This window comes from Tamandua tetradactyla, chromosome 1 (assembly GCF_023851605.1).
Source record: "Tamandua tetradactyla isolate mTamTet1 chromosome 1, mTamTet1.pri, whole genome shotgun sequence".
Taxonomy (NCBI): domain Eukaryota; kingdom Metazoa; phylum Chordata; class Mammalia; order Pilosa; family Myrmecophagidae; genus Tamandua; species Tamandua tetradactyla.
This window is the reverse complement of record NC_135327.1, coordinates 19,726,568-19,746,722: the sequence shown is the minus strand read 5'-3', so window position 1 is coordinate 19,746,722 and position 20,155 is coordinate 19,726,568. Positions and strand designations below refer to the sequence as shown.

General features: G+C 43.6%; 1 long non-coding RNA gene across 1 annotated transcript; it reads left to right on the top strand.

Annotated features, from left to right (window-relative positions):
- The first annotated feature begins 9,119 nt into the window (after positions 1 to 9,119).
- On the top strand, positions 9,120 to 19,002 carry LOC143683639 (uncharacterized). The gene is made up of 7 exons (XR_013175569.1): positions 9,120 to 9,417; positions 10,293 to 10,415; positions 10,756 to 10,823; positions 11,125 to 11,155; positions 17,090 to 17,150; positions 17,274 to 17,350; positions 18,740 to 19,002. It is a non-coding gene; the product is annotated as an uncharacterized LOC143683639 (long non-coding RNA).
- The last annotated feature ends 1,153 nt before the right edge of the window (positions 19,003 to 20,155 follow it).

Genomic DNA, 20,155 nt, shown 5'->3' with positions numbered 1-20,155 from the left:
AGGTGGTGACTCATCCTCCCCAAAGAGGTTTGAGTCAGAAAGACCAGCAGGACAGTATATTACATCGATGCCAAGCCACTGGGCAGGGGTTTGTTTTCAGTCTTGGGTTCCCACTAGCCCATAAATTGTCATTACTCAAGTTGAAACACAAGTAGAAAAGGAGACCCTTCCTCAGACATTGATTGCCATGTGCAGGAACACTGTCACATGAATAGCACATATAGACAAGAATATCTATGATATGTGAGGTGCCATCCCAGATGAGGAAGGACCCTTGTATGTGCCCAGCCTGCACCAATTTTACAAGGCAGCTCTGGAACCCATCAGGAACGTGGTGTCTGATGATGTCCTCCTTTGTAGATATCAGCTACCAAGATGCTGACCCTCTGGGCCCTGGTCGTCATGCTGTCCATCCAGGCAGGAGCACCTGATCTCCTGACCCCACCCTCAATTGAAAACCCTGCCATCGATAGAGTCGCTCCTCAGTTACCCAGGGAGTTCCTCCGACCTTCAATCCCCAAAGCCCGTCCATACAGTAAACCTCCAGCGGGGACTGCAGGAGGCGGCTGTGCACCCGTGGCCAGGTACCTCCTGTCTGAAGGCAGACTCCATGAATGTGAGTAAGAATTGTCTCACCTGCACGCCTTTGACCCTTTCTACCCCTACATACACGCTTCTTCATTACCAACACGCAAACGTGAAGTGGCATCGGAATCACTTCAGAATCTTATTAATGAAAGCGATTCCTGGGCCCCTCTTCCAGACATTCTGCTGCAGAAGTAACAGGAGTGGGTCTGAGAATCTGGATTTCTGGGAAGCTTCAAAGATGATGTTGATGCTGCTTGCCCACTGCCCACAGTTGGGTAGGAGTGGTCTAAGCAACCCTGAGGAAGGGAATGCTCGGGCCCAGCACCTTGCAATGTTGGTCTTATTACCTGCCTATTATTTCACTCTTATCATCAATATCAGACTTGGAGACTGTGCCAGACAATCGCACAGCTTCCCCACTGCCTGGCCCCAGTGCTCATCCCAGATTCCTACAGTGGTTTAAAATATCTACTTGGTTTACTGAAGCCAGGAAATGGGAAATCCAATTTCTACCACCAAACTCGGTGACCAGACTAGCCCTCTCCAAGCTCCCTTCTGACTCCCTCATGGAGTCTCAGCTTCCTCCACTTGGGGATGTCCCTCTAGCAATCTCTCAGAGGATAAGAGCAGAGGAGTTCTGGAATGCCAAGAGCTGGGGAAGAAGAGGGAAAGGATGGGGTAGTGCTCATTGGTGAGCTAAGGCCAGCAGGAGAGTCCTTGGAGCGCCACTTGACTGATCATCTATGGCCATGGACTTCCAGAGTCACAGGGAAGTGTGACAGATGGAGTCTTGGCCCCTGCTGAGGGATCACACTGCCCAGTCCCACAGTTCCAACATCCACTGATTTGCCTCTTAGAAAACAGTTGCTCCTGCTCTTCCATGTACCCTTTCTTATTAGAAAATATTTCAAACATATAGAAAAGTTCAGAAAGTGATGAGGATAATTGTGTACCTATTACCCAGTGGTTTTATAGCTGTTGTTAATTTAATTTTCAGACATAAAAAAAAGTTAAAAGGCACACAGAGCAAATGTCCACATACTCACCCCCTAGAATAGGGAATAAAGCAGGGTTCAAGGCTCCTGTGAGCCCCTCCCCGGCTGCAGCCCCCTCTCGTTCCCCCACAGGTAACCTCTAACTTGAATTCAATATTTATTTTTCTCCTGCAATTTCTTTACATTTTACGACATGTGGATATTCTTTATCAATATACAAAACTGCACTGCATGTCATCAACCTTATAGAAATGGTGCCATGCTTATTTTTGCTCTCAACCATAATTTTGTGAGGTGATTCATTCAATGTTGAAATGAGAAACTCTTGTCCATTCATTTTCACCAATGTAGCCTACAATTTTCTCATCTATTCAATTTGTATTTTCCAGTCTTGCTTACTTGCAGCAATGCTGCGCTGGACACTCCATTGTGGTTTTCCTAGGGCACAGATGTAAGAACTTCTCTAGGGCATAAACCTGGATGGAGGTGCTTTCACATTACTCCACACTGGCAAATTGCTCTCCAAATGGAAAGCAAGGGGAGCAGCTGAAAGGCTCCAAAACTCATGGCCCACAGACTCAACAGTAGTTGCTATTATTCCCCTTCTCCCTGCCCTGCCATCTCAAGGTTTTAAGGCAAACCCATGGTTAACATGTCCTACAGCCTGATAATGACACCACTGTAGTAGGAACTCAAGCCACTGCAGGTTCAGGTCTTAAAGGCAGCTTCTCAAAGGTGGCAGGGCCTCTCAATGACTTAAAAGGGGGGAAATGAGGCCCAGAGAAGGGAAGGGAATTATGCAGAGTCACACAGCTGTAGAGCAGGAGAATCCAGAGCTGTCAGGTGCCCCACCACTGCCCCACCTTGCCTACGCCTATTCAGCACATTGAAGCGCTATCATTTCATTCATTCCATCCAACCACCCCATACAGCAGGCTCCATAGCTCACCCACTGGAAGGTGCAAACACAGAGGCCCAGGAAAGTGAACACTCCTCTCTTGGCCTCCAAGGGACGGAGTCCATCCCTGGGCTGCTGGACTCCAAAGCCAAACTAGGTCTTTACCTGCCACTTCCAAATCACTCCAAAAGTAAAGCACTTAACGTCAGGCTTTCCACAATGTAGATGTTAATAAGGGTTAATTCTTAACAGGGACATGGATATCACTCTGTGTCACAGGCTGCTTTGGGGGAGGGCAGATAGCAGGGATTGCTATATCCAGGACACATGATATAAAGTTCCTTTTGGTCCCTCAATTCAAAGGAATGGTCTCTCCTGACCCTTTTCAGATCTGAACAACACCCTGCCCATGCATATTGAGAAGATGCTATCCTGTGAGGAGTTTAACCTGGCTGGCTTGGTTGGGACCGTGTTAAGTACAGTGACTGATTCCAGTGGCCTGCTGTCTATGTTAAGTGATACTTTACCTCTCGGTGTAGTTGGAGACGTCGGCCTTGGAGGTATCTTGAACAAAGGGAGCAGCAACAAGCCTCCAAGTCACTCACCTATCTCAAAAGTCACTAAACCTCTCAACGGCCTGCTATCCCTTGGCCAAGAAGCCCAGGGCAGCAACCCAACTGGTGGTGCAAAGAATCCTCTGAAAGGACTTCTCGGCACCATTGGTCTCTCCAACGTCTTGGGAGGAGTGGCAGGCAAAGCTGACAAGCTCAAAGACTCCGCCCAGGGCATGCTGAATGGTGCCACCAAGGGCATGCTAAGTGGTGTCACCGAGGGTGTACTGAACGGTGTCGCTCAGGGAGTACGAACAGTGTCGAGGGCGTGTGAGCAGTGACACCCAGGGCATGCTGAACAGTGCTGTCCCAGGAGTGCTGAGCGGTGCCCCGCAGGGCGTGCTGAGCGGTGCCACCGGGGCGTGCTGAGCGGTGCCACCCAGGGTGTGCTGAGCGGTGCCCCGCAGGGCGTGCTGAGCGGTGCCACCCGGGGTGTGCTGAGCGGTGCCCCGCAGGGCGTGCTGAGCGGTGCCACCCGGGGCGTGCTGAGTGGTGCCACCCAGGGCGTGCTGAGCAGTGCCACCCAGGGCGTGCTGAGCGGTGCCCCGCAGGGCGTGCTGAGCGGTGCCACCCGGGGCGTGCTGAGCGGTGCCACCAGGGCGTGCTGATGGTGCTGTCCCAGGAATCCTGAGCGGAGCCACGAGGGCGTACTGAATGGTGTCATGCCATCAGGTGTCAACGATGCAATCAAGGGTCTGCTGGCAAATGGTGTTGTGGGGGATCTCCTGGACACGTAAGTGCTTCCTTGACCCTAAAGGCTTGTAGCATAAGAAGAAACAGCAGTTACAGATGCAACATTCCTATTTAAAGGGAAACCATGTTTTCATGAAGAAATGTAATCACTCTGCGCTGAAACTGTGACCTTTCAGTGTGAAACATGACCAAGATTTCTTGAGTTTAAGGGATTGGGTGGGGACAGAGGAAAGGTGGGGATGGATGGTAGGTTGGCAAGTTGGTAACTGGCTTGTAAATGCATTTCTCTTCTGCCCAGTTTGATTTCTTGAGCCAGACCTAAACTCGATGTTATCACTTTCCAGATTAGCAGTTCAAAAGTGATGTGGAGGACCTGAAGTTGACCACAAAGGATGACGGGATCCTTGCCCACAAGAATACCATTCCCTAGGTGGCAAAAGGGTAAGCCAGTTTCTTTAAGTTTAACCAATTCTGACTGGATACGGCAGAAATTTCACTCCCAGGCATTAACAACATTAAGTACATCAAGATGGGAAATGTTTGGACAACTGGGCACTCAGGAAACCTGCCATTGACCTCCAGCGAGAGGTGCCAGGCAGGAGCATAACCCCACAGACCCATATTCCAATTGGGTATGCAAAGCCAGAAACCCAGATTTCATGTGAAGTATCCACAAATTTATATGGACAATGACAAGAGAAACATCCACAGAGAATATATCTTATTGTGACATCTATGCTAGACTTGCAGAGAAAAGTACATTCAGATAATTGGGAGTTTCAAGAAAATAGCCTGCTTGCACACAAAAGCACAGTCTAGGCAGTTGAGGAGATAAAAGACGACTAAAATGCTTCATGTCATCAGGGAGCTTCATTTAAACATGCATGAATACATTTATCATTCATTCATTCATCAGCCACCTAACAAGTAGTTCACACCATTTTGGGTCAGATACTGCACTGGGCACAAAAGGAAGGACTTCATTCTGTCCTATATTCCTGAGTTTAACTAATGGAGAGAGGGACATGTCAATAGGGGACGAAGCAACAAAAGGCATCAATGGTGCAGGGCAACTGCACTGAGAGAAGACGGCTTTTAGACCAAAAACACAAACTAATGGCTACACATCAAAGCACTGCTCAATGCCTGGCACCTGCTACGCCTATGGACTCTAAGTTCTAAAACATTATCAGGAAAGCAGTCCTATTTTAGACCAGGAAATTTGGGCAAAACCAGTCACATAATGGTTTTCAAATTCACATAGCTAAAAAATGGCAGCAACAGGGTCTGAACAGGCAGTATGGCTCTGGAGCCAATGCTTGTGAACTACAGTAAGCAATGTCAGGAGGAGCTTTGTCAGAATATCCACATTAATAAACAGCTTGGGAATGGGTGGGTTATTCTTAGGCTGTGGGTGTGGACGTAAAAGTGAACTGTAAGGCATCTCATTACAAACTGCGTGGCCTCCCAAACAAAAGAAGAATTCTCTTGCCTGGTTAGCAAACTAATTTTTGTATTTGTGTCACCTTGAAATGTTTACTGATTGTCTGTCTTGAGCAAGTCTGTGAAAATCTAGGAAGGACACGGAGAAACTTAAAATCATAGTCTAGTTGGGACACTTTTCTCACTGTTCCACAGTGTCTATGAAACACTTGCAATGAACTTGGCATATGTAGGCACTGATTGACCTTGATGTAAAAGGAAAGGCTGTGGTCACATGGGGGGAAGGGAAGGAAATGAAATGCATAATAATGGAGCCCACTTTAAACATCATTATTTTGAAGGACAGAGCCAATATTTATGCAATAAACACACCACCACATTGACGCAATGTTCAGAAAGAACATTCAAAGAGAAAGAGGATAATCTCATTAGCTTGATCTAAAACATTAAATTCATGTAAAGGGTGTTAGCAATTAAGGACATTTACTGGAAAGAACTTTCTCCTTAGAATAGCCTGGAAGATACATGAGGTGTTGCCAAAATGCTAAGGCCTAAGTATAACTTAGAGGAGGCCTGTTTTCACCTGCATATGCTCTCCAGCTTACTGGGACGTAATCAGCATAGTGGGATTTCAAGTGCAAGGGGAAGTAGCTGAATATTGGCATTGGCAAACGGACACAATGCGTACCCCCAAGTCCAGAGCAAGTATCAAGCAATGACGTGCGCTTTCGTAATTACGCGAAGTCAGCATTTTTTATTTTTTGCATTTAACCAAATCAACTGGTATATGTGAGAATGTTCCTTGGTAGCACCTCAGAGTGAGCTTCAATCAGTGAGGGGTCTCTGCTTAGGAATGACCACTGGTTGAGATAGCCTTCCTCTTCCATGTTCTTCCGTGAATAAATTACTTTTTGTATTTAATTCTTTTTTTGGTTAACAATACATTCACTGGATCAAATTCAAAATTCTAAAGGGTATCAGTGAAAAGTTCTTCCCTATGCCAGTAGCTCATATTTTCCTAGAGGCAACCATAGATCAGTTTCTTCAAAGATATATTTGCAATTGCAAGTAAATATATATATGTGTGTGTGTGTGTATGTAACAACACAGTGCACATCCCTATAACCTTTTACGTTGTTTCACCTAAAAAAAAAATAGTTGTGGGATGTTTTGTGTCAGTTATAAAGAGAGTTCATTTTATTGGTACTATACTCTAGAATGAAGACGACTATAATTTATCTAACGGATTTATAAATGACGTGCTTTTTCAATTCTTTAACTATATGCTGACTCAGTAAATAAGGTCATGAAAGTGTTTTCACCGTATGCACGGGAATCTGAAGGTGAATTCTAGAACGAGGTTACAGGGTCAGACATAATGTGCATAGGTAGCTTTGCAGATAATGTTGCATCTGTCTTAATGACTGAAGCAGAAGGTGAGAGGGCTCTGGTGTTTGCTATAAAGCAGCAGGAAATCGTTGCAGCTGTGCTATTAATGGGTGGGTTTTATCAATGTTTGGGCAAAATCTAGAAATGCAAAGAATCACACGGTTTCCACATATCTCTTTTCAGGTCGATCACTTTGCCTTTACTATCCCTTTGCTCTGCCTTGGATAGTTGGTGTCTATACTGCTGACAGCAGAGTGAAAACAGCTGTAAGTGGGGGAAGGGGGAGTCGCTAGAGGTCTAATCATGGAGGGGGAAGGACAAAGAGGAGTCTTCCCTCAGATATGCTTTGATGCAGGGAGAGATCAGCAATGAGACATAAGGCTAAGCAGTCCAAAACTCAGGGGCCAGTGTCCCTTAGCCAAAGACCAGCAGATCATCAACAATGCCTAAGGTGGGAGGAGGGGGGGGGGGAGTATGCATTCTACCAAAAGCAGCAAGAAATAGGGGACGGACCAGACAGGGGAGGAAAGAAGTAAGGTGAAAGGCAATCAGGCTGTTTGTGCTTCTCAGCAAGTTAATCAATGGTGTTTTCACAGAGTGAAGAAGCAAAACGACTGACATTGATTTAGTGATTTCAATAAATGCAGAAACTGTGAGTACAAATATCAACCTCTGGGGCAGTCGCACGATGGGGAGAGATGGCTGAGGCTCCTTATGGGATCACATAGGGTGACAGGGAGAGGATGATGCTGTGAGACGCATCAGTATGAAACTCATTATCCAAATTCCTTACATCCTGTAGGGCAGAAAATGTCACGACTTACCTGCTTTTCTGAATCACTTTATTTCCAGGAACAGAACAGAACACAAAGCCCCTTAGGAGTCTCAACACCAGACAGTAGTCAAGTTTATGGATGTGCAGTGAGGATCAGTCCTAGCCCCTTATCCCAGAGAGGCTGAGAAACAGAAAATCCCTCAAATGTCCTCATTTATTCAGAGAGTTGGTGATGACAGGATCTGGTGGGAAAGCAGCTGTCAAGACACCAAAGCAGGAAAATCAGTGACATTTCCCAAGTCCCAGTGTAGTCAGACCAGCAAGCCTTTCCCTCTCCCCTGGGGGGCTAGTGTATCACAGACAGGGCTGAGTACTGGTGTCAGCTTCCCCCTGCAACCTGCTCCCAGACGTCTGAGGAGAAGCCAGCAAGGATACAGCTCTCTGGCCTGGGACCAGAAGTCTAGGGCATAGCAGCTGTAAGTGGCGTCAGTGGTCACTACATGCTGTCTCTTTCTTCTTGCCTGCAGCTACTGGCCTGTTCAAGTACCAAGTTAAAAGCGCCAAGATATCCCCAGGTGGTCTTTCAATCATGTACTGTGTAAGTGACATTTTTCTGTATATGGTTCTGTTCAAAGGCTGGAGGTATCCTGGAGGGTCATGAAATATATTCAAATGGCATGACAACCCAGCCTTCCCTTCTGGGATCCCAGACCTTTAACATAGGTTAAATCCCCCAGGTTTCCCCCATGATGCAGGGTCGGTCATGTTTTCTCTTCCATTTCCAGACCAATGTAGCAATGCCCTGAAAGGTTAACAACTATCTCCTGAGCCGATAGGATATGCCAGCACTGGTTTAGGTACTCAATGGGTGATCCTTAAGAAAAGAAGTGTTGACTCTTCCCTACCTGCGTACTCTCAACCACTCAGGGAAGGCGAAACCTAGACTTGAGAAGTACTGAACAAAGGCAACATTTTTGACACAGTTAGGTTCACTTCTGGGAATCCATCTGAAACAAGCATTCTAAGTACAGATATATTTAAGCACAAAGACATACAGGTACTAATAATGGGAAAAGGAGAAAAAAACTGGCAACCAACAGAAAGAGAATAATTAAGCAAAGTATGAGACCATCAGAAATGTTTACAAATTTTTTAATGGTATGCAGAAATGCTTATGAAAGTAATGCCAATTTTTAAGGAGGAAAATAAAAGCTACGTGAGGTATGTAAATAAAGACATGCAGAAATATGAACACCACTCCAACGGGAATAATCTTCTCCTTTCTTTATACTTCTCTAAACTTTTCAAGTTTTCTATGTATGAGTTCCTCATTTTATAAGCCGAGTAGAAATGCACATAAAAAGAAAATGAATTAATGGAGATCAGAATCTCAAGAAAAGATGAGACTTTAAATGTAAGTTGTACAGAAAGGAAAAGGAGGGCGTTCAGGCTGGGAGAACAGCAAAAGGGAAGGGAAGGAATGGAACTTACGTACCGGCATGCGCACACACCTGCATTTCTGGCAGCAATACTTGTAAAAAGTAGGATTCACTGCAATATAAGGATTTGGGCTTGTCTTGGAAAATCAGAGGTCTGGGTGCAAACTAATTCAACTCCATCCAGGCCACAATCCATGAAGCCGAGCCCTAACTCCTCCCCTAGGAGGGGCTCGCGCTCCTCCACCACCGCTGCCCCTGCACCGCTGCCAGTCCCCAGGCACCAGCGGGAGGCTCAGCCTCTGAATGAAGTCACCGCACTCACCCCTCTGCAGCTCATGCACCTGCCCACCTCACGCTTCGGCACCACAGCTGGGCCTCCTGTCAAAATTGGTGTTAGTCACGCCTGATGACAGGGATTTTTCTGTTTTTCTCTCTCTAGGCCGATGTGAACTTTAAAGGAAAATCAAGTCCTGTGCCTGGAAGTCGCCTGGCTCCAGATCCTAAAAATGCCAACGTTTCCCTGACTCTGGCCCACACTCTGCTCAGAGAAATTGTCGCTCACTGTGCCAGGCTGAGAGTTAAGACGGTAAGGACCACCCGTGGCTCCTGACACCCCCTTCCTCTTGCTTAAGCCAAGTCTGCCAGCCTCTAAGAGTGAGAATGTGAACGTGCCCGTGGGTGTCTGGGAAGTTCTCCCAAAGATAAGAATGGGGAAAAGCTGTGGGACACATGTATTTTTCCGCAATTACTATGTAAGTGATCCTGGATCCCTTCACGAAAAGCAGGGATCAGGGGCAAAGAGAGAGTAATGTTTACTGAGTGCCATTTCTGGATCATGTACTCAGCTAGTAATTTACGTAATTAACTTCACTTTATCATAACATATCATAACAATACCAGGATGTAGATATTCTTAATAAATAAGCAACGTAAGAGAAATAAAATGCCCACAATAACAGCACTAGAAATGAATGGGTTTATTTACATGTGAAATTACATTTATTACATATTCATTTGCTCCTGGCCCTAAAAGTGGATAGAAGGAACAGTAGAAGAGTAATAATAAATCTACTGCCAATAAAAGTAACATTAATTGACTGTTTAAGATGTGCCCAAAGCCTCCCAAAATTATCAAATGCAGAACTGTCCTGCCACAAGGGCAGAGAAAGAAACAGATATCAGAAAATATGAGGTAGACTAGAGAAGTAAAATTGTATCTGTTTTATACCCCACAGTCATTCCAAGAAAGGAACTAAGATAAAGCACAATGTTTGGAGTTTGACCTTGTCTGCTGTAGTCACATCTGCCTTGTCAGCACCCAGCTGGGTGCCTAGCTCATATTAGAGCATCCAAAAAGTATTTGAAGAAATAAAATGAATGATGCATGAATGTCTCATAACACAATATTCTGAAGTCCTCCTCCCCCCCCCCCACTCTAAATGGCTATTTTCTTTACAACAGAAAAATGCCCTGGCTGTAACCATTACCACAATATCCTACTCACACAAACCAGGAAAAATAATCCAAGTCGCATACTCCTTTACTGTGGAAAAGGATGGTGAGCAGATTGCCAATGGAGAAACGGTAAGTGCTGGAGGAAAAGAAATCAAACTGACCTTTGAGGAGGTATTGAAAGGAGCAGGGTTTAGGAGGAAAGAAGAGAGAGTTCTGGGGTGGGCGGGAAGGTTACTGCCACTAAGGTCCTGATGCCCATGTGTCTGAGTGTCCATAGCACAAGGAAGACCTGCCAGGCTGGGGGTCTAGCGCAAGGAGAGGATCGAAAAAGAGCAAGGGTGAGGCCAGGTGGTCTCTGTTCTTGTGCTGACTTGGAACCCTGTTGGTCATCTCAAGATGTAACATGTTTATTGAGTAGCCAGGCCGTGGTCATTTTTTTTTAACTCATATTAATTTTGTATTAATTCAGGCTTTTGTCGTCTTATGTGAGGCCAAGATTACAGAAGGCAAAATGAACACACACTTGACACTTTCAAGGTACTGCTATTACTACATAATCATCCTAACAGCTGTCATTTTGAGAGACAATAGCAGGAACTTGATACAAATCACATGAGAAGGATAAGTCAAAAGGCCCTTGGAAAATACTTGGGTAATTATAGCATAGAGTTTTAAACTCATATGCTCTAATACACCCCAAATTTGGTGCTTCTGCACTGTATTTTCCAATTTACAAATGACTTTCTTTATGAAGTTACTCAGCTAACACTTTACCTTAGAATTGGGTGGTATTTTTTATATGAAACTAATTTTTCCTTGTATTTTGTTTCCTGAACAGGCCTACCCACAAAGTGACACTTCTTGAGCCTGTAAGTTGATTCACTTTTCAAATTTTATTTACAATATGTGAAAAATTATTTTCATGCCAGACTCTTAGTGACACAGGCACTTTGAGAAAGGAAAAGGTCACAAAGACACAATGACAAGTAGGACTGCTGGCTCCAAACCATGGCTGTCTCTGCAGAGCCCTTAAAACACAGCTGCCCAACCCACTCCTGTTGATCCACATTCAGCCTTGACCTATAGGAAGGCCTGGAATCCATATTTTTCAAGTGTCATGGGTGATTGTGATGTACCAGCAACCCTTGGGATCTGCAGGCAGAAAGAAAAGATGATACAGACTCTTTTTTTTTTTAATTTTTTATTAATTGAAAAAAAATACAAGAAGCAAACATTCCCAACACATACACTCAGCAATTCACAATATCATCATATAGTTGCATATTCATCATCATGATCATTTCCCAGAATATTAGCATCAATTCAGAAAAAGAAATAAAAAGACAACAGAAAAATATAACAAACAGAAAAAAAAAATTCTACAGGCCATACCCCTCACTGATCCCTTTCATTGATCACTAGCATTTCAAACTAAATCTATTTTAACATTTGTTCCCTCTATTTATTTTTATTCCATATATTCCTCTCATCTGCTGATGAGGTAGATAAAAGGAGCATCAGACACAAGGTTTTCACAATCACACAGTCACATTGGGAAAGCTATATCATTATACAATCATCATCAAGAAACATGGCTACTGGAACACAGCTCCACATTTTCAGGCAGTTCCCTCTAGCCTCTCCATTACATCTTGGATAACAAGGTGATATGTACTTAATGCATAAGAATAACCTCCAGGATAACCTCTCAACTCTGTTTGGAATCTCTCAGCCACTGACATTTTGCCTCATTTCACTCTCCCCCCTTTTGGTCGAGAAGGTTTTCTCAATCCCTTGATGCTGGGTCTCAGCTCATTCTAGAGTTTTTCTCAATCCCTTGATGCTGAATCTCAGCTCACTCTGGGATTTCTGTCCCACGTTGCCAGGAAGATCCACACCCCTGGTAGTCATGTCCCACATGGACAGGGGGAGGGTGGTAAGTCTGTTTGCTGTGTTGGCTGGAGAGAGAGGCCACATCTGAGCAACAAAAGAGGTTCTCTTGGGGGTGACTCTTAGGCTTAATTTTAAGTAGGCTTGACCTATGTGGGGTTAAGTTAACCCTGTGGGGTTAAGTTTCATATGAACAAACCCCAAGACTGGGGGCTCAGCCTATAGTTTTGGTTGTCCACACTACTTGTGAGAATATCAAGAATTCAACTTGGGGAAGTTGAGTTTTCTCCCCATTCTCACCATTCCCTGAAGGGGACTTTGCAAATACTTTTCCACTCACTGATCAAATCACTCTGGGATTCATCGGGGGCATCACCTGGACAAACCAACAAAATCTCATGTCCTATACAAAGTTCCATGTACTTAAGGTGTTCAATCAACTATCTACATAAGTTATATTAGGAGATGCACTAGTCAAAGTATAGATTTGTACCAAATAAACATTTTTTGCTTTAGTCTCACACATTAGTTGAAATTTTAAAATATTAATTACCATCTATTTTCAGCAGCCTGCAGTGATGACATTCTTTTGTTCTTCCTCATGCAAAAACATTTTTTAAATTTGTACATTTAGTCACTATCATTATACACTCTAGGCATTCCTAGATTATACCATCTCAATCTTTATCATCGATCTTTCTTTGTGATTTCATTTATGTCCCAGCCTTCCTCCCTCTATCCTTCTCATATTCATTCAGTGTTTTAACATAATTGTATTACAGTTAGGTAATATTGTGCTGTCCATTTCTGAGTTTTTATATTCAGTCCTGTTGCATAATCTGTATCCCTTCAGCTCCAATTACCCAATATCTTACCCTATTTCTATCTCCTGATGGTCTCTGTTACCAAGGAAATATTCCAAGTTTATTCACTAATGTCAGTTCATATCAGTGAGACCATTACAGTATTTGTCCTTTTGTTTCTGGCTAATCACACTCAGCATAATGTCCTTAAGGCCCATTCGTGTTGTTACATACTTCATAACTTTATTCTGTCTTACAGCTGCATAATATTCCATCTTATGTAAATGTCACAGTTTGTTTAGCCAACTCTCTGTTGATGGATATTTTGGCTGTTTCCATCTCTTGGTAATTGTTAATAATGCTGCTATAAACATTGGTGTGTAAATGTCCGTTTGTGTCCTTGGCCTCGTGTCCTTTGAGTAGAGACAGCATATAGATGGGTCCTGTTTTTTAATGCATTCTGCCAGACTATGTCTTTTGGTTGGAGAGTTTAATCCATTAACATTCAGTGTTATTACTGCATGGGTAGTACTTTCTTCTACTATTTTGCCTTCTGGATTTTAGATGTCATATCTAATTTTCCTTCTTTTTACCTTTACTCATAGTCTTCCTTTCTACACTGATCTGCACACCTCTCTCTTCTGTCTTCATATCTGTCTCTAGTGTTCCCTTTAGTATTTCTTGCAGAGCTGGTCTCTTGGTCACAAATTCTCTCAGGGATTTTTTGTCTGAAAATGTTTTAATTTCTCCCTCATTTTTGAAGGACAGTTTTGCTGGATATAGAATTCTTGGTTGGCAGTTTTTCTCTTTTAATAATTTAAATATATCATCCCACTGTCTTCTCGCCTCCGTGGTTTCTGCTGAGAGATCTGTGCATAGCCTTATTGGGCTTCCCTTGTACGTGATGGATTGCTTTTCTCTTGCTGCTTTCAAGATTCTCTCTTTCTCTTTGACCTCTGACATTCTGATTGGTAAATGTCTTGGAGTATGTCTATTTGGATCTATTCTCTTTGGGGTATGCTGCACTTCTTGGATCTGCAATTTTAAGTCTTTCATAAGAGTTGGGAAATTTTCAGTGATAATTTCTTCCATTAGTTTTTCTCCTCCTTTTCCCTTCTCTTCTCCTTCTGGGACACCCACAACACGTATATTCGTGCGCTTCATATTGCCTGAGTCCCTGCTCATATTTTTCCATTTTTTTCCTATAGTTTCTGTTTCTTGTCAGATTTCAGATGTTCTGTCCTCCAGTTCAGAAATTCTATGTTCTGTCTCTTGAAATCTACTATTATAAGTTTCCATTGTTTTTTTCATCTCTTCCACTGTGTCTTTCATTCCCATACGTTCTGTGATTTGTTTTTTCAGACTTTCAGTTTCTTCGTTTTGTTCATTCCTTGCCTTCTTTATATCCTCACTAAATTCATTGATTTGGTTTTTGATGAGGTTTTCCATGTCTGTTTGTACATTCTGAATTAATTGTTTCAGCTCCTGTATGTCATTTGAATTGTTGGTTTGTTCCTTTGATTGGGCCATATCTTCAATTTTCCTGGTGTGATTTATTATTTTTTGCTGGTATCTAGGCATTTAATTACCTTAATTAGTTTATTCTGGAGATTGCTTTCACTTCTTTTATCTAGGATTTTCTTGCTGGATGAATTTGTTGTCTATCTGTTCTTTGACATTCCATTCAGCTTTATCTGGACCTTTAGCTTAAGTTTTGTTTAACAGAGGAGAATTTTTCAGTTCTTGTTTTCTTGTTTCTTGCCTTGCTTGTGTGGTGCCTTCCCCACACACACACTTAGGAGGGTCTACTTAGATATTATAGGCCCCAGCCAGATTTTCCCAGACCAAACTGGCCTCTTATCAGAAGGAAAGAGTCACCTGCATCGGTTTTCCCTGAGGGTGAGACCCAGCAGGTTGACTTTCCTGTGAAGTCTCTGGACTCTGTTTTTCTTATCCTGCCCTGTAGGTGGCACTTTTCTACCTGCTGGTCCCACCAGCATAAGGTGATGCGGTACCTTTAACTTTGGCAGACTCTCCCTGCTGGGGGCGTGGTGGAGACAGAGGAGAGGTTGTAGGCTGGTTTTAATGGCTTCAAATTACCAAACCCTGGTGTCTGAATTCCTTGATGGAGGGATTCCACCTGGGTGGGGCTTCACCCCTACCGTAGGGAAGGCACAAGCTCCAGATAAGCCCCCAAAAGAGCTCACTTCTGCCTATACATGGGGCAGTTGCAGCCTGAAAAGTCCTGCTGCTGTATCCAGAGGCAGTCAAGCCTTTGTAGATACACAGCCACAAAAACCTCTGTTTCCTTCTTTTTTTTTCCCCCTTTTTCTGTCAGTCCTGCCCCCTTGGCGCCGGGGCAAAAATGAGCAACCTCCGCTTTGATTAGGTTCACCTAAGCTGGGGGCCTATTTTTAGTAGTCAGAATTTGTTAATTAGTTCCACAATTGGTGTTTGATTGTGCCCAGTCCCTGCTGCTGGTAAAGTCCTTTCCTTTCCCCTCTGGGAAGTGACCTGTGGGGGAGGGGCGCTGGCCACCGCAGCTTTGGGAACTCACGGTTCTGGGGGGCACTCGCAGCGGGTCCAGCTGGTCCAGACTTGGGTACGCTGTGTGTCCAGTCACTATCGTGGCTCCGGTACTGTTTCTGTTATTAGTTTCTGGTTATTAGTAGTTGTTCTGGAGGACGAACTAAAATGCGCACATTGTTAAGCCGCCATCTTCGATATAGACTCTTATCTTGACTCATTCCTCATACCTGGGAGCTTTCAGAAGCACACCCAGCCGGCCCTGGCCTCAGTTTGCTCATCAGTGGTTCCCAACCTGTGCCCTGCAGAGCAAGTACGTGGGTCACCAGAAAAGCTTGTAGTGGGAAGTAGGGGAATGGGGAGAGTGAGGGCAGGGCCCAGCGGCCAGGCTCCAGGCATAGAGAGGTAAACTAATGAAGAGTTCACCAACCAACCCCATTTTCAAGTCATTGGATCATGAGCACATTCATTCCTTCATTCAACAACAAATGTTTTGTGAGCACCCACTATATGCCAGGCCCTGTAAAGACAGCATGAAGTAGTGACAAGTCCCCTACTCTAGGAGCTGACTTTCTAGTATATGGGGGAGGGATGGGGTCAGAGACAGTTAAGCATATAAATAAAGAGCCAAATCATTCAAAGTCAGGTAGCTACACATTGTAGGGAGCCAGACACTAGGCACCCAGAGATGAACAACCTGGTGAGTATGGGTTACTGCCAGGATCCCACATGTCAGCACTGAGATAATGTGGAATTAGTTAAGCAGCAGACTCTGGAAGTCAACACAAGCCCAGGGTTTCCTAATCTAAACTTTATCAGGCTACCATGATGTGCCAGGCTCCATGCTCAGGGCAGGGAAGAGAAGGCACAATTTCTAACCTCACAGAACAACCCACAGAAGGTCATACAAATAGCTGTGAACTGAGCATATACTTCAGAGGATGAAGAAAACTGACTGGAGAGAGTATCCACACAGGAAGGTAGATACTGGATTCACTGAAAAGATGATACTCAGAACTCAGCCCTGAAGAAGTAGTAATTTACTATACAAACCAAAGGGGTATCCCAGGTAAAGGGAACAGGAACGCACAGGGTGGGTGGCATGAAGTCATAAGGCCTGTGGGGGTAGGGCATGCTGCAGAGGGGAAAGCAAATAGAGCTCAGAAAGCACCACATGAAGAAGGGCCTGGGACATGATGCAAAGGAGACAGCATTTGGTAACAACCCATGCTCCACACTGACGAACTCGGTGTTTGTCCTGAGGGCAGAGAGCTGCCTGCCCATGCACCTCTGTACCCCTGTGCCAAGAGCAGGCTCAGCACATATAGGAACCAAAAAAATGTTTAAGAAACCACCTTAAACACCAAAAGCTACTCAAAGGACTTTGAAAGTCCCAGGGAATTATGGGCCTGAGATGTAGAGTAAGATCTACCTCTCCACATAGCCATGTCCAGCAACAGACATGTTCCTATTACAAGAAAATGACCTATGCACAGATGGACCTAACAACTGTTTTCCTCACTGTACAAACAAAGTGGGGGTCTTCAAGTGTGTTTATGAAAATGCTCCTCCCATATTTTGCAGGTAGCCGATGTGAAAAATGCGATAGCTGAAACGCTGAAGAATCTCTGGTCCTGTTTTAGTGGTATGTAGAATTAGTAACCTGAAAATTTAGAAGGGCCAGTGGCATAAGGAAAGGTATAATGGTATGAAATCCCAGTTATTCTTTTTTTCTTTCAACTGATAAGATGTTCCTTCTTTATTTCAGAGACAATAAAACAAATGAATGTACCAATGGGAGTAAGCTCAAATCCTCTCATTGATGGCAAAGTTAACGCTATTTCGGTAAGAGGGACGAATACAAATATTCTCTTTTTTACACTTCTTCAGAGGAATGAATTAGGGGTAGTAGGACTTTCTGCCAAGGCAAAAATACAGACTTTTCCTGGCTGTTCAATCAACTGCATTCCAATCTCTCCACTCTCTTCCTAGTCAGAAGTGTTGCCTGTTGTCAACATAGAAGTTCTAACACTGAGACAGCCTTGATCATAGCCAGTCCCACTGTCCCCAACAAGGGCTCTCGCACTTACCTGAATATGTTTCAACTATTTCTTTGACAGCATCTCCACTGTATAAGCCCGACCTCATCCTGCACTGTCACCTTGTGCCCTGCTAGAGCCTCTCATTCCTGGCTACCCTGACCCAAATTTTCTATTCTTCCTGTCTATTTAACCCCGAACCTACAAAACATTTGAAAGATTACCTGCTTCCTGAAAAAAATTAAATGAAACGATGGGATTTGTAGTCAATGTTTGTCGTTAGGAAAAGATTTAATCATGAGGATGAAAGTGGGGACAATACATGAGAAAGTAAAGGAATTTAGGAATCCTTATAACCTTTAGATGTGCCATTTTGACAAGCCTGCTTAGTAAGGAAGGAGCCTAACTGAGGAAATTCAACCTCTTTCACTTGACTCAAAACCCCAGAAGTTGTGTGTTACTGGTTTTGATTCAACCTCCAAAATCCCCTATCTCCCCAGCCAAATCAATGACTAGAGTGTGGTTAAAAAAAAAAAAGGGGGGGCCATGGTGGCTCAGCAGGCAGAGTTCTCGCCTGCCTTGCTGGAGACCCAGTTTCATTTCCTGGTGCCTGCCCATGTGAAAAACAGCAACAACAGCAACAAACAGTACTATCTTCAGTGTTAGTTTTCTACCTCCAACTCTAACATATCTACCTATGAGAACAATCACTTAACTCCCCAATTCTGCCTTAAGTCAATTGAACCAGATGATCCTAAATTTGTTTCAGCTATAGGTGACAGAAAAGCCTAACCAAACTGCTTGAAGCAACAACACGGACTACAAAAATCATAGGTTACTGAACACGGATGGGGCTAGCTTCTGCAGTGGTTTGATTCAGGGTTCAAACAATGGTACCAAAATTCATCTCTCAGCTCTATTTTTTCTGGGTGGGCTGCATTTTCAGGTTCTGCAGGGAGGTCTCCCACTCTCCACCGGCAGCTTCACCCTCATATATTTCCCTTCCTAAGAACTCAAACAACAGTCATCCAGGAATCATCTTTGTGGCACTCTTTGGCCTCATTTATATCATATCCCCATCCTTAAAAGAAACAATGTGGTCAGGGAGACAGAATATACTGGTAGTCTCAGCCAATACCTGCAATCAGTTTAAATATTTAAGTGCATACTTAGTTGTCTTTTTATCTCCCCACAGAAGGATCTCCAGGCAGCAAACTAAAGCCAGCACACTGAAGCTAAGGAACATTCCAAAATGAAAGCAGCAACGCTTTGTAAAATTTCTCTATGACAATGTTGAACCAAGGACATACCTATAATCAAAAGCCAAGTAGAGTTAGTAGTCTCATGTTAACTATCCTTTTGAATTTAATCAACATCATGCTGAATTCACAAGAGCAAAAGAGGCAAAAAGTCAGAGAAGTTTTGCATTTCTGTTATCTCTTCAATAAATAATCTATTTTCATGCAAAAAAAAGGATTATCTTTCTTTATTTCCTAAAACTAGGAAATCCTTCCTATGTTTACAACTAGTAAAGCACTACTTACTTGAGACATAAAAATTAATATAAAGGATGTGATGACCAAACTAGTCATACTTATCTAGTGCTCAAAGGGACAATTAGGACAATTATTAGGACTTTCATGGGAATAATTCCCATGCTCTGCCTCTCCCCACAACTCCATATTTTTTGTATTCCAGTTGACTCAACATCACAACCAAACAGGTGTTGGAGTGCAATCCCCCCATCCACTATCATCAGATATTAAACACTAAGAGGCACTAAGTGCTGAGAGCTGGGTGGAAGAGAGTAGGGTAAGAACCTGGAAATAACCATCAACAGGGCAGCCAAAGAATCCAGAGCCAAGTTAACTGACTAAAGGGTAGGGCCAAGTGCCTATGAGTAGAAATCCAGGCCGAGAGGTCAGGAAACCAGCAAATGCTGAAAACTACAGAAAAGTTTACAAGAGAGATGCTGGAAAACACAACTGTGACTTCAGACACCAGGCAGAAACTCTGCTCTCATCAGGTGCCTGAATAATATGCCTGCTCTAGAAGTAAAAGAGCTCAAATCAAGGGCAAAAAGACCAGATAGGGGAGGGGAATCAGGGCCAGAGATTGGCACTCATAGCAAGGAATGGTGCCCCCAAAAATGAAGGTCAACTCACTCTATTCCCCTTCAGCCCTTTTTCTAACACTCAAAGTCTTAATTTCTCCTTATAGTCAGTTTCGCATATTCTATGCCACTGTGATAAACAAAAGCTCAATCACCCCGTTTCATAGCCAGAAACCTGGAAATCATTCTTGATTACTCCCCCTGTCTCACCAACTAAATCAAGACTATGGATTCTGCCATAAGAATAACTCTCCCATCTGACGACTTTCTCCATCATGACCCAAGTCCAAATCACCATCATCATTCATAGGGCAACTGGTCTCCTTGCTTCTGTCTTTGTCATCTATAATCCATTTTCCATCTGACAACCAGAATACACTTTATAAAACAAGTATCCTTTCTGCTCAAAAACTGTCCAAACATATATTACAGTGAATCTTCTGGTGGACAATGAGTGTGATTAACAAACAGTACAAATATTCAAAAGTTCTCTTGGTG